Genomic DNA, 16,321 nt, shown 5'->3' with positions numbered 1-16,321 from the left:
CCGAGACCGTAGCGGTCGCGCGGTTCCAGACTGTAGCGCCTACAACTGCTCGGCCACCTTTATTCTTAAACACACGAGTGAAAACAGCGTTCTACACTCGTCAACATTAAAAGACAACTACTGCCGTAGTGGCAGAAACATAAAACTCACTTAAAACTGCCATTGCCACTGCCACAAAGTCCCACGTAGGAAAACTTTCTGTGTGAATAAAAAGATGAGTTTTATGTTCACGTACGTTCGCCACTGCGGTAGTAGTTGTTTTAAAACGTAGTAATGGAAGCGTTGTTCACGCCCGTGTTTTTAACAATGTAGGAAAACCCATTCCAAAAAGACTAACAGTTGATCGTGATGTAAGTTAACAGTGACTCTACGACAGGCAGCGTGGAAACTGGAAGTGTCCTTTAAAGGTCCATTGTTCTACGTAAAAGTCGTTATCACTTTACTTATCTGAGGTCTAAGAACTATTTGATTCAAATGTGACAAGTGTTCTCCAAGGAGTAACATATCTTTTCACTACCTGGTTAACTCATTAAGATGATGAACGGTGAGAGGTGGCGACGAACGTTGCAACCTGCAGGCAACGAATATCGACCTAAGTAGACAAGAATTATTTGTGGTCACTTGCTATAAAGCAACTGTGTGTTGGAGTGTTCAGTGTGATGAATATAGGAGATGGTCACATTTTTATCGTGTAAAATCAAAATTTTCTAAGACATAAGCTAGAAAAGTCACAGCGTGTCATTCATCCCAAAGAAGCACACGAATTATCAGAAAACTCACCTCTAGTTCCCCCATTAAACGCCATTGGTGCAAATGACGGAAAGGTGGATAATGATTTTTAAAGATGCCGTTCCATTAATAGACGTGGGAAGTACAGAGAATTCTGTTGCAATATATGAGACGAAAGGAAAATTTCTATAAAATTAACTGAATTAAACACCTTAAAATACAAAAGGATGTTCGTGTTTTATCCGGGAGATTTATTTACGTTTGTCTATTATTAATCTATTCTTCACAGTACTTTTTTACTAGCTGACAATCCGTAAATTTGCACTATATGTGTATTAATGTTCTCTTAGTACCATTCTCCCTTACACATTTAGTACGTTATTTTCCAAAGTGGTCTACTTTTAAAAAAAAAAAACAGAAATGTCCTGAGAACGCTGGTCGATGACGGTCTGTATCGGAAATGTAACCCCATTTACACAGTTATTTCTGAATATGCTTTACACTGAAATAATTTTCACTAACTGATTGAAATGAAATATATTTTACCTATACCGAGGCAAATAAAGCATATAGAGCAGAGAGTAATCAAACAGTGCTGCATGTGTGAAATTAATATTTACTGACACCATCACTCTTTTACATAAGATACATAAAATTGTGGTACTGAACTTGACGGTTTAAATTTCTTATAATACGAGACTATAAAGAGCGATCTGTATTTACTTTCAAGACACTTTTAATAGTCAAGGTCGCATTCAATATTATTTCTCCCTGAAGACGGGCTTCAAAAATTAAGACTGTCAACTTCTGATTTTCAAAATAAATTGTTGTCCTTCTCCATTATGACCGTATCACACGTATCATGTTGACATTATAGTGGATAGTATGTAGTACATTCCACACAGCTTTCTGAAAAGTGAAAAGAGGTGTGTCAAAAATAAAAACGGTACAGCTGATTTAACTAAGGATGTCCACACACACACAACATTCCACTGATGATTCCACTGATGTTTGTTAGATGCTGAATTGTGTAACGGTGCACATTTTCTCTAATGTTTATATTTATATGATGTATTTAACTCGTCGTCTAAAAGAAAACGTGTGCACAAATGTGCACTGTTACTCAGTTCATCTAATAAGCAACAATGGAAAGTTCTGTGCGTGGATATGCCTACTTATATAAGCTGCTTTTTACGTGATCTTAACAGTATTTGCTGTAAACTTCCACCCATTACTCATGACTAGTCGCCGAATGAATAGCATCGACTTAGTTTCTATAGACCACCAAGTAGTATGGTAGGGTAAACCGTAGGACAGGTCTCGAGTCTCTCCCACCACAATACCCGCCACCGTCATTATTCTGTGCAGCTACACAAATCTGTTGAAGTTACGAGTCTTACCACTTGTCTGATGGAGCATTCATCGTCCAGAGTGATACTGACTTGGATAGTCAACGGTAACTGACATAAGTCCAGAACGCCACAGAAGCCGTTCGTCCACTATGATGTGGTTGAGCTCTTACAAACGTCTAAGATTCTCATAAAAATTGCCTATTAGCTGACTCGACTCACATTTTTCATATTATATGGGAGCTGGGTAGGGGGGGGGGGGGGGGGGATGTGGACACGCAGCTGTAGCAGATGGAAGTTGTTCAGGGTACTTACTCGCAGTCACCTCAGTTTAAGAGAAAAAATGTGCTCAGGTCTGAAAGAGTCTTTGATAGCGAGTAATTGTAACCAGTCTCCCCAGTGTTCTATAGGATTCACATCTTATGTCGTCGAGAGCCAATCCATGCGTTCGATAACTTCATTGACCAGAAATTCATCTGCTATAGGCATTCTAGATTGCACCCGTGGTCTAAGGGCAGCGACCTTGATTAGTAATCAAAACTTCGTCGTCCCCGCGCTCGAGCCGCGCCACCACTTAAACTAGGAATGAAAATTATCAACCGCTGCGGCCGAAGACTTTCAGGTTAAGCAGTCACCCCTCATCTAGCCAACGGCCTTGTCAAAGAGGGCAGAGGAGCGCACGGAGGTTCAGAGCGCTCACTTGCCCATGGGAGGGGAAACTGCTCCTAAAGGCTGAAGAATCAGCAATGATCAACGGCATGAGGATGCAGAAATCAATGGAAACCACTGCATTAAAAAAACATAACGTGTATCCACAGGACATGTGGCATGTAACTGAAAGCGTCTAATGATGATCTCTAAATTGGGTAAAGATTCCGAACTAGTCCCCCATTCGGATCTCCCCTGCCAAGAGAACTACCCTCTGTCAGCAACGGGACCCTGAGACCTTGAGTCCACCTTTCCAGCACAAAAGACGATAAGCTTTCCTTCCAAGCCCACATACCTAGTATTCAATAAAATAATCAAGAAATAGTCACATAAAATGGGCAATATCACTCTGCAATATGTGACAATAATATCATAATCTGTATTTGCTATTTGCCTGAGATAAACCTCTTATCAGTCTACTACACCCCATTTTCTTGTACATCTGAATAAAAATCATAGTCCTTGAAGTAACAGATCATATTTAGTATGCAGACTGTCACTAAAAGACCTTGGCAAACTACTTCCTCTTCACCCTTAACCAGTTATCTTTCTCCACGTACAAATCCTCCCACTCAGTCACCTCAAATAGTCCTTCCCTAGCTATTTATCTACTCCATTTTCAATCCCACTCAATTCTACACTAAAAACCAAAATTCAAGTTCCCCACAGAAGCCACCTACAACAACGAATCTACAGTAGCATCAAAATCTATCATATAAGAAATGTGGTGATTAAGAGAGGCAGTTTAAAAAAAAAATTTCCTATCTAGATGGAAAATAGAGAACTTATACACGAACATCTGATGATTAAACTAAAAATAATAGCCAAAGGCAAAGACAATGTTGTGCGAAGCTCACTTCAGGCATTGCTCACAAAAAATAGCAAATGCATTCGCTGCATGATCAATGTTCAAATATCATCTTCTTCAAATATCAAGCGTTCCTTTAAAACCTAGTTTTTCGCGAGAACGAATTTGGATTAATGTTTCATGTATTTCTTCCTCCGGCAAGAAATCTATGAAATATAAATACAATAAAGCTGTACAACCGAATACTGCACACGTCTGGGCTCAGATGGAGAGATATGATAAAATAGAAGAAAAAACTTTTACAAGAAAATACATATCAAGATTCCTAATGATGAGGTATATTTCGATTGACTGACTTTCAAAATGTGCTCAAGGCGTCTATGCAATCTGTAAACGTACGTAAAAAAATAGTTTTATGCAATTTACCAAACTCTCATATCTAAGTTTAATGTAAAACAAGAAGATTTTGTTAGATGGCAATTCGGCTGTAGTGTAGAGCATTTATCATGTGTTTCTGCGAGTTAATTCAGAAGATATAGTGCATAAATCAAACTGCATACCTACGTTAATCTGTTAAAATGAGAGAGGATTATGAAATATTCATATGTCCATGTTACGGAACGGTGTATGTTTCTCCACGATTTCTCGTAAAACAGTAATATATATCTATTTTAGTTAATGTGTCGGTAACTGTCACGAATATCGGTAAACGGTTTAAATATTTTTTAGTGTTGTTATACGAAATAGACGTAAAACTTTACGAAATAGCTTAAAAGCTAAACGATAGTCCAGCTGAAAATCAAGGGGAACATCCTGAGAGGATTAAGGAAAGATTACATAATTTCGCTGACTGTCAGTCGTCTGTCATTCTTTTTAAAGAAACATTGTAGATTCGAGGTAAATGTGGGTCAGTATGAGACCTTCATTTACGCAATCTGAAGCAATGTGTTAAAGACCTGAAAATAATGGGCGAAAATTAAAACAACAGAAGAATATCCAGTGCGTCCATGAAATTCAGTGTGAGGAGCGGAAGTGGCAATATTAACGTTTGTTATCAATAGTATAAAGCCTTTGTTGAAGATACTAGCTGTCGAAGAAGCAGTGAACAACGCGAAAGGAAGTCTTACAACAAAAACCAAAGTGTGTTAGGGGTGGGTAGCAATGTTCCATTTGTAGATGGCATATCCGGCTCAAACGAAAAGGGGGAAGAAGATCAGTGTTTCACATTCCGTCGAGAACGTTAGAGACGGACCACAAATGCGGATTAATGAAGGAAGCAAATCAGCCGTGTACTTTCTAAGGAACCGTCCCGCTACTCGCTTCAAGCAATGTTGAGAAATCACAGAAAACCCGAGTCTGAATGGACGGACGAGAATTTGACAAACTAAAAACGAGCTTACGACTGAACTGAAGAATATCTCTAGAAGTAAGAAGTACTTACTACTTTGAATATCCAGCTGCTTTAGGCTGCCGTGTCCGAACTTCCTTTGTGGGTGTAGTATAGTCTTTCGCTGAAACTTGCAGAGTTTGTTCGGACACTGTTTTGTAGAGAACGATATTCAGACTCCTTGAACCACATCGGCACCATGTAGTGTGGCGTGAAATTGAAGCGTCACCCATCCACCAGTGTCAGCCCAGTTTGCAGCTGAATATAAGTTTAATTTAGTTTTTGTTTATGTATTTTTGTAATATTTGTAATGGTTGTGAATTGTCTAAAGTTTTTGTATTTATTTTTTATGTTTCATGTACGGAGAGGGCGGCGCAACGAACGGAGACAGCGTCTTCACTGCCGGGACCAGCGAGAAAATTGCTGGCCACTACACGTCGCGGGTCGACAGCCAAAGAGCAACAGAAGATCCTGAAACCGAGTTGTTGCGTCGAACTTCTAAAAATTGAAAAAAAATTAAGAATTTGTAATGTTTGTACAACAATGACGTCATAGAAAGTTAATCAGGTTGTAAATGTTCAGTTCTGTCTTGTCAAGGCTCAGGTTCACGTCTATATGTAGGAAGATAATAAACTAGTGGATGCTACTAAAGTTTAAATACGTGTTCCGAGAATTTATTTATGAAGAATTATGTTACGTAATTTATTTGACAAGATTATTAATGTTTGACAACGTTCATCGCGAGTTTGATTCTCGAAAGTTTATTCAATGTGGTTCTAATATTTATTAAAGCAGATCACTTGCATTAATATAATTTCTGAGCAGAAACAATCGACATCTAAATTGAAAAAAGTTTACGAAAACCAATTGGACTGAGTAACGTAATTCTGCGCATACAACTCAAATGATGATGTTTTAATTACAGTTTCGTTCAAGAACCATTCAACGAGCACTTTAAAAAGAGTTTAAACAATTTTGAAGTGTTGTGTAACTGACGTTGGTGACGAAGTCTGCACATAGTCATATGTCAAAAGAAAATCATTTATACAAAACTGACGTCATTACACTACACCGTGGCGACCGTGACAGGACTTGTGTGCAACTAAGGCACACAGGTACGAAACAAAACATCAAGAGTCCTTCGGAAAAAAACGCGAGTTTTCGTGGAGCCTTCACCAGGCAGCGGCGACTTCGCGGGTGTGGGCATCTGACGGAGCGCAGCCAAGCAGTACGGTCACGCAGTTATTCCACGAGAAGGCGCATCTGTTGGGCAGCAGCTGAACGCTGCAAACCCCGACAACCTTTTCTCCCTAAACTAACAGGCCCAGTACGTCAGCTGGGGGGCGTTCCTCCGGCTGGTATTAGAGGTGTTGCTGAGGGCTTCGCATGTCTACGGTGCCGCCGGGCGTGGTTGCAGCCAGTGACGTCTCCGGGGTTCGACTCAGCGTCCTGCCGGTTGGGGAAGCGGGGTCGCAGCATATCAGCGGCTGCATCGACGGCTATTACTTCTACAGCCCGTAGCACCACACTGATCACCGAGAACTACAAACTACCATATTAGTGTCCGGTGAGTCTGTTTTAAGTTGGAGTGTTGTACATAGAGAGTGTGCTTTTAATAGGATTGTTGATTACAAGTCTGCGGGGTAACTAGTTAATATCTTACAATAATGTCGGGAAGTGAAATGTCAGACGAAGAGCAATCTGTGTCCGATAGGAGCATGAGATCCCTTTTTAGGGCGATCGCTAAATTAAAACACTCTAACGAAGAATCTACTGTTAGATTAAAAGAGGAACTAAAACAGGAATTAAAACAGTCTAACGAAGAATCTACTGCTAGATTAAAAGATGAATTAAAACAGTCTAACGAAGAATCTACTGCTAGATTAAATCAGGAGTTAAAACAACCTAACGAAGAATCTACTGCTAGATTAAAACAGTCTAACGAAGAATCTACGGCTAAATTAAAAGAGGAACTTAAAGGGGAGCTAACAAAATCGACAGACAGGTTACAGGAACATCTTAATGAAACCAATCGAGAATTAAGTGATAAAATAGAGGCTTCTAAAGTTGAAATGCAGGAAAAACTAGTAGGACTTAGTAATAAAATTGCTGATAATTGTAAAAGGTTAGAAGAACATATCCAAGAATCGCGTGAGGAAAAGGCTCGCATGCGAAATGATATTGCTGACTTAACCAAGAGACTAGATAATGTCAATGTCTTAGTTGTAAATGAAATAGAGAAAAATAACGATAAGTTACGAGATGAATTTTCTATGCAAACAGAAACTGTTCGTAGAGAATTATTAGAATCAATTATGGAGGTCTCTACCAAACCTGTAGAGATTTCTTCAATAGATAATGTAGAATTAGAGACATTAACTCATCGAGTAGGAAAAGATCATACTGAAATAGAAAACATGAAATTTTTAATTACCGAAATATGCAGTAACCTTGAGACTTCCAAAGATAATAACATTGACGAAGGCACAGAGCGTTCACATCGTGAACACAGTGAAGAATCGATATTAGCTAACCGCGTATCCGATACAGAAATGCGAATACAGGAAATTACTACACGGTTATCGGAATTAGATAATAATGTAAACATTTCAAGTAGTAGAAGTAATAACGTAATCAGAGACAACAGTCGCATCATGTTTGCTAGCTCGGACGACAACAACACAAATAAAGAAATCACGGCAAGCAAATCCGACGCAACTCCGTCTCTGCAATCTAAACAAAATCGAACTATTTCTCTCGCAGAATGGTGGGATGATATAACGACAAATTCAAATGTAGCAAGTCGATTTCCTGTATTCAAACCAGGAGGCGAACTTCACCCTATAATGTTTATAAAAGCTTTTGAAACTTCATTACCTCCTAAATGGAGTAATGAAAAACGGATTCAGTTTGTAATAGGACATTTAGAAGCAGAAGCTGCGAAATGGGCAGTACTGCATAGAACTGAATTTAGGGACTGGGATGATTTTGTTAAGCAGTTTAAACAAAATTATTGGTCAAGAGGAAAACAACAACACTTAACTTTAGAGTTGTTAGACCCTCCTCCATATTCTAAACGGTGGGGAGGTTATAGGAATTATTTCGAATGGCATTTAAACCGTGCTAAATTAATTGAAGAACCAATTATTGAAAGTCATCCAATACGAGTCCTAATTAGTAGGTTACCGTACTATGTAAAGGAAAGAATGATAGAAAGGGAATGGTCGCAACCTTGTGAATTATTAGGATATTTAGAACAGTTTGATATACTTAATAGAGCACGGGAAGACAAGAAATTTAGATTTGGTAGAAATGACAATCCTCGAAATAATAATAATTCAGAACCACGAAAATTTAACAACAACAATCATAGCCGGTTTTGTTATATAAAACGGCAATCTAAAGATAAAGAGAGCCAACAAAATCGTGGTAATAACTCTAAAATCCGAAAATTACACAATAACGATAATGAGATAAATCATCCGCAAGTAATTAATGAAGGTCAAGTTGTAGGTGACGTTATCATAGAAAGTTCGGAAAACTAGTAAAGTCCTTTAGTACGGGTCAACTAAAGGGAACTGTTAGTCAAGATTATACAAGACCCAATTGCAATTTATCATTAAGCTGCCAAAAGAAAGGTGATTGGCAACAAGATTTACTTCATGAAGACAATCAGTTAAGGTAGAATATAACTTATAAACCCGTTATTAAAGGTTATATTAAAGATACCGAAGTAAATATTATAATCGATTCAGGTAGTGAAGTAAGTATTTTATCTAAAGAATTATTTCAACTTAAAAGAAAGTATTGGAATTTCCCAACATTACCTGTAACTAGGGTGAAAATTATATGAGTTACTGGTAAAAGAAGTCAAAATATTACTGAGGAAGTTTATTTAACTTTTGAAATTTCTAAACAATTAATTGCTCACTCTGTGCTTGTCGTAGCCAACTTAAATGTGGCCATAATTTTAGGTATAGATTCGCTGTGTAAATATAAAGCTATATTAGATTTTAAAGACTCTTCCTTAACCATTCATAAGGAGGCATGTGCTTTTAAAGTGAGGTTTTCTAATAATCAAGTACCTGAAAATTGCTACGAATCCTTACAGATTAAGTACACACAGACCACGAACCTATTAATAGATTCTAGTGATCTTGAATATGAAGTATACCAATGTGAGGCTAGTAATAGTATCGAAACCGAAGTGAAAGGAAAATGTTATTCTACGAATTGTCTATCGGAACGAGAAAAGGAAGAGTTGGAATCTTTATTGTTAGAATTTAGAGCCGTCTTCTCAGATGAGCCGGGGAGAATCAAAGATTACGTTTGTAAACTTAAGATTAAAGATCAAAAACCATTCTTTAAGAAACCTTATCCTATTCCAGTACAATTCAAAGAACCGGGTAGTAGAGAAATAAGTAAGATGCTAGAACAAAATATTATCGAACAATCATGTAGTGCTTTTAACAGTCCTTTGTGGGTAGTTAAGAAAGCTACTGGTGGGGTACGACTAGTTCTGGATGCCCGTGAATTAAATAAAATTATAGAGATGGAAAGAGACAGACCTACTCCTATGGAGGACGTACTTCTTAAGATTGCTGGTTCTCGTTATATGAGTACAATGGATTTAACTGCTGGCTACCATCAAGTAATATTACACCCGGATTCACGGCAATATACGGCTTTTCTTTTTGAAGGTAGATCATATCAGTTCCAAGTTTTACCTTTTGGACTTAATATACCAGTGTCAACTTTCATTAGGGCATTAGATTCTGCTTTGGGTTAGCAATTATTACAAAAGATTATTTTATATGTAGATGATATTTTGGTAGCCACTAAAACGTGGGAAGAACACGTAACGATATTACGGGAATTGTTTGACCGTTTAATTGACAGAGGAATTACTTTAAAATTATCTAAGTCTTACTTCGGAAAGGAGGAAGTGAGATTTTTGGGGCATATAGTGGACAGTGAAGGTATTAGGCCAGACCCAGCACGTATTGAAGCTATTGCTCGATACCCGAGTCCTAGAAATCGGAAACAACTGAAATCATTCTTAGGAATGGTAGGATTTCTGAGAAGATTTCTTCCAGGGCAGGATGTTGTTAATCCTAAATTACTGGATTTATTAAAAGAGAAATCAGTATGGCTCTGGGGAAAAGAGGAAGAGGAAGTTTTTAATAAGATAAAAGGAGCGTTAACAGAAGCCAAAATGTTATACCATCCAGATTTCCATCAGGACTTTTGTATGTGTACGGATGCCTCTGATTATGGTGTGTCTTGCGTAATATTCCAAGATGATCTGACCAATGAAAAGGGATTATATCCGCCTATTGGATTCGCTAGTAGAACTTTAAATAAACATGAAAGAAATTATTTTGTAACCGAGAAGGAAGCTCTCGCAGTGGTATGGGGTTTTCAAAGATTTAGAGGATTATTAATGGGAAGAAAAACAATTGTATATACTGATCATCTGGCTTTAACCTTTTTAAACAATTGTCGGTTACTTCACCGTAGATTATTACGTTGGGTATTATACTTGCAAGAATTTCAGTACGAAATTAGGTATATAAAAGGATCTCAAAATGTAGTTTCGGATGCTTTGTCGAGACTTCCAGTAGGAATGGAGAATATTAACATTGCAGAAGAACCAAGAACAAATTACCATGTTTATTTCCTTTTAACTCCGGAGAACGAACGTAAGGTTAAACGGATAGTAACTGCCATTAGATGCATTCAAAGAAATGACGATCAATATAGGGACCTTATAGAAAACCCTAATAATGGGGACGAAACAGGTAACACCCGGGGTGTCTGGTTATATTTCAACAACTTGTTGTATTGGAAAGCACAGAGGGAACACCAGAGATGGAAAATCTGCATTCCGAAAACTGTTGTGTACGAATTCATTACTTATATTCATGAAGGTTACGGGCATTTTGGAATTCATAAATGTATTAAACATCTAATGAAGTATTATTATTTCAAAAATATGTCCCGTATTGTGAGAAGTATTATTAGGGCTTGTGAAACCTGTCAAAAGGTTAAAGTTAATAGCAAATCTAAGCGTTATAAATTATATGCTGTAATTCCTCGAGGTCTGTGGGATCTACTGTCATTAGATTTTTTCGGCCCTCTGCCTCGTAGTTCAGGAGGATTTACTTATGTGTTTGTTGTAATGGACTGTTGGTCCAAACATGTGAAGCTATATACTTTGAAACGAGCGAATACCGCAAGCGTTATACGCTGTCTTACCCGAAATTACTTTGTTGACTGGGGCATTCCTAAACGACTTATGTCTGACAACGGTAGTGCCTTTATTAGTCAAAAGTTTCAAGATACGATAAAACAATATGGAATCAAACATATCTTAATTTCGAACTATCACCCTCAAAGTAATTTAGTAGAAAGAGTCATGAAAGAATTAGGACGATTATGTAGAACTTATTGTGCACATAAACATACTCGGTGGGCCAAACTAATGCCTGAATTCAAAAAGATATTAAATGAATTGCCTCATCTAACGACGGGATTATCACCTATAGAAATTTTAGGCAAACGAATTATAGGTGAGCCTTTACTAGCTGCTCTACCTTGGCCACCAATAAATGAGATCCCACAATGCATCCCAGACGAACAAGTTTGCGAACAGATTGTTAAAAATGCTGAACGGAGAATTAAAAGTTATAATCAACATGCTATAGAACCCTCATTTCAGGTAGGAGATCTTGTATTAGTACGATCTCATCCTAAAAGTTCGAAGATCAATAAGGAATGTAGAAAATTCTTCTTTATCTTTGAAGGTCCATATGTTGTACATAAGATTGTACATCCCAAAGCGTTACTTCTTATGGAACCTTCATCAGGTGTAATTAAAGGATTATATAGTGTCGATCAAATGAAACCCTTCATTCCTAAATAAGTTAATATTTAGTATATGTTACATACGGACGAGCGTTCATAGTTTATTCATGTGAAGTTTTTCGTGATAGTTACGTGTTATTTTAAAGAAATAACAGAAAGTTTAAACAAGTGTTCTACAATAATGTACCGCTACTTCAAAGAGGGAAAGGTAACTGAAAAGGGGATTTATATGGAAGAAAGTTTTGTTATTTTATATTTACTCGAATAGTAGGAACCAAAGGGGATAGTTAATAATTTTAGGGACCATGGGCGTCCAGAGCTATATAGCTCACGAGAACATAGCAGAGTGCCTTTAATAAAGATTTGTAATAGTGTTAATATAGAACACACCAAACGGGGCTCTCTCGCTTGTTTCTCCTAAATAAATTGCCATTACCCAACAAAGTGTCCGAAGGTAAAGAAAGCCATGCCGAGATTCTAAAGAAAGTTTTGCTTGATTTCTTCTTGACCTCAGGCATAAATAAAGCATTAGGGAAAAGAACGACGCATAGTAAATAGTACTATTAGTTATTGTGAGAAACTTATTAGTAATATACATTTTTGGAAAGAATAACTCTAGTAAATGAATAAAACTGAAACTAACCCACCACAATTTGAACGCTCTGTCCTAATGTAACAAAAGAACGCACTAAATTATTATTTACTAGCAACTATTAAATGAAAAGGAGTAATCTCCATATATTCGGTTGTGAGTTACCATAATAGCACAATTGAAAGTGAATGACAAATAGTCACAAGAATATTGTCATAAATGGATTGAAAATATCTAAGAGCAAGGACTTTAGATTACGGAAAATGTGAGAAAAATGTATAATATTAACAGTTAAATATTGTATATAGAAGAAGTTTTATTTTCGGTTAATACCTGACAAACTGAGCTTGTGGGTGGGGTATGTAGTGGGACGTGAAATTGAAGCGTCACCCATCCACCGGTGTCAGCCCAGTTTGCAGCTGAATATAAGTTTAATTTAGTTTTTGTTTATGTATTTTTGTAATATTTGTAATAGTTGTGAATTGTCTAAAGTTTTGTATTTATTTTTATATTTTATGTACGGAGGGGGCGGCGCAACGAACGGAGACAGCATCTTCACTGCCAGGACCAGAGAGAAAATTGCTGGCCACTATACGTCGCGGGTCGACAGCCAAAGAGCAACAGAAGATCCTGAAACCGAGTTGTTGCGTCGAACTTCTAAAAATTGAAAAACAAAATAATAATTTGTAATGTTCGTACAACAATGACGTCATAGAAAGTTAATCAGGTTGTAAATGTTGAGTTCTGTCTTGTCAAGGCTCAGGTTCACGTCTATATGTAGGAAGATAATAAACTAGTGGATGCTACTAAAGTTTAAATACGTGTTCCGAGAATTTATTTATGAAGAATTATGTTACGTAATTTATTTGACGAGATTATTAATTTTTGACAACGTTCATCGCGAGTTTGAATCTCGAAAGTTTATTCCATGTGGTTCTAATACTTATTAAAGCAGATCAGTTGCATTAATATAATTTCTGAGAAGAAACAATCGACATCTAAATTTTACGCAAACCAATTGGACTGAGTGACGTAATTCTGCGCATACAACTCAAATGATGATGTTTTAATTACAGTTTCGTTCAAGAACCATTTAGCGAGCACTTTAAAAAGAGTTTAAACAATTTTGAAGTGTTGTGTAACTGACGTTGGTGACGAAGTCTGCACATGGTCATATGCCAAAAGAAAATCATGTATACAAAACTTACGTCGTTAAACTACAACCACTGCACATCAAAGAAACTGCGAACGTGCTACAAACGGATATTTCAGGACTTTAGTGATTATTCCGAGGCACAGGAAATTTTCGATCAAGAGTAACCAGTTCACTGTAGCATCAGTATCTAACATTAAGTGCTTTATGAAATCTAAAAAGGTCTTCATGGATATAGTATCAAGTTTCTCGAAAATGTCTGCCAGGAAATCGTCTGCATTTTCCCAAAAAGTTGTTCATCGTTGCGAGCAGTAGGTACATATTCCAGACGTCAGGCATTGTGTGGAAGGATCATGATTACTGAGGCGGACCCGTTTATTATGAGTCTACAACGTCGACGTTGAACTAGAAATGAATAGAGGAACATTGTCATCCAAAAATACGTTTCTGTATAAGGTTTGGAGAATCTTTCCCTCTACCCATTTCTTTGAAAGACTAGTGGCAGTCGCTACAATCACAAGAAAGTCGCGGAAAGACAACAGATTGATTGTAATGGAGATTTCGTCGGGTAGGTATGTTTGTGCGTACGCAGTTTTATTTCTGCTTCGACGATCATATAAACTTCTTGCAATCCGCGTCCTCAATTATTTGCTGGACGTATTCGAATCTCTATCTTCATCTACAGTTTTTACCCTCTACAGTTCCTTCAAGAACCATGGAAGTTATTACCTTAATTCTTAAAAATGTCTTCCATCCTGTCCCTTCTCCTCATCAGAGTTTTCCACATATTCCTTTACTCGCAGATTCTACAGAGAATTTCATCATTCCTTATCTTATCAGTTTATCTAACATTCAACAGTTTTCTGTAGCATCACATCTTAAACACTCCGACTCTCTTCTTATATGGTTTTTCCAAAGCCCATGCTTCACAACCATACAATTCTGTGTTCCAAACGTACATTCTTAGAAATTTATTTCTCAAAGTAAGGCCTGTGTTTCATAGTAGTAGACTTCACTTGGCCTTGAATGCCCTTTTTGCCAGTGCAAGAGTATTTTTATGTCCTTGATGCTCCGTCCGTTATGGATTATTTTGCTTTCTAGGTAGCAGAATTACTTAACCTCACCTACTTCGTAATCAACAATCCTGATGTTAAGTTATTTGATGTTCTCATTTCTGCTAATTCTCCCTACTTTCATCTTTCTTTGATTTAGTTTCAATCCATAATCTGTACCCGTTAAGCTGTTCATTCCATTCAACTGATCCTGTAACTCTTCTTCACTTTAATTAATGATTGCAATGTCATCAGCGAATCTTATCACTGATATCCTTTCACCTTGAATTTTCATTCTATTCTTAAACCTTTCTTTTATTTCTGTCATTGCTTCTTCTATGCATAGATTCATCAATAGGGGCAAAAGACTACATCCCCGTCTTACACACTTTTTAAACCGTGCACTTCGATCTCGGTCTTCCACTCTCCTTGTTCCTTCTTGGTGCATGTACATATGGTATATTACACGTCTTCCCCTATAGCTTCTCCTTTTTTTCTCAGAATTTCTACCGTCTTACACCCTTTTTCATTGTCGAACGCTTTATCCAAGTCGATAAATCCTATTAACGTCTCTTGATTTTTCTACCGTCTTGCTTCCATTATCCCCGCAATGTCAGAACTGCATCTCGATTCCTTTACTTTTCCTAAAGCCAAACTGGTCGTCATCTAATGTATCCTCAATTTTCTTTTTCATTCTTCTGTATATCATTCCTGTCAGCAACTTGGTTGCATGAGCTGTTAATCTCCGGGCATTTTCCATGTATACTTGGTCGTTTTGTGAGTGCTGAACTGAGGATTCGCTATTATCAGCTGACATTTAATGCACTGCTCTGGGCCGGGCCAGTACCAGTCCATTGTTTATCAGTGTGCGTTTTGTATGTCAAGTGCGGGAAGTTTCTGCTGTGTTCCCTTTTTTTTCATGAAATAAGCGATATCCTCGTCCATCACATTGACAACAACATTGGCTCACCCAGCTCATCTAGATTTCCTTGAAAGTAGAGAGACGAGGGGGAAGAAAGAAGATTCTTGTGTGAATCACCATGTGATTCGCGTCCCACCCATCATCTAGTGCCGAAGGAATACACCCTTTGTTGATATTTGGGAAATTCGAGTTTCACAGCCTGCACCAGCCGCTCCATACTCTGAACAGCTCGTTACTTTATAAAAGTCATCATATTTACGCCAGTGACTGAAACACTTTATTTATTTCACGATTGAAATTTCGGCCTTACGCCATTACCAAGTGAAGATGTTATGGCTATTAGGCCATGTCAACCTAAAATGAGTTGACATATTTATATATCGTATTCATTACTATTAAATACATTGGTGACGCTGTTACATAGCGCGAGCACACATATCCATCTGTCGTAAATCAACATAGTCTGTAGACGCTCATGTTCGTTAGCCGATCACTAGTCACATATGCACTAATCTGCAGCAGCAGATTACTGTTTACAGGCTACTGGTCAAAAGCTTGTTACTTCCTTGTTCTGGAACGCAATATGAGCTGCCCATTTGGTTATAATTTGTGGCTTCAACTCTGAAGTCGTGATCTGTTCAGGTAAGTATACCTTGTTGTGTTTTCTCCATGCACTCTTCCATTTTAATTGAAACCACAACACAGTTTTAGCGACATTTTGTGTCAATTACCTATAGATTTTTAGAAAATTTTG

The sequence above is a fragment of the Schistocerca serialis genome, chromosome 2 (genome assembly GCF_023864345.2).
Source record: "Schistocerca serialis cubense isolate TAMUIC-IGC-003099 chromosome 2, iqSchSeri2.2, whole genome shotgun sequence".
NCBI lineage: Eukaryota > Metazoa > Arthropoda > Insecta > Orthoptera > Acrididae > Schistocerca > Schistocerca serialis.
Note: the sequence above shows the minus strand (reverse complement) of the source record.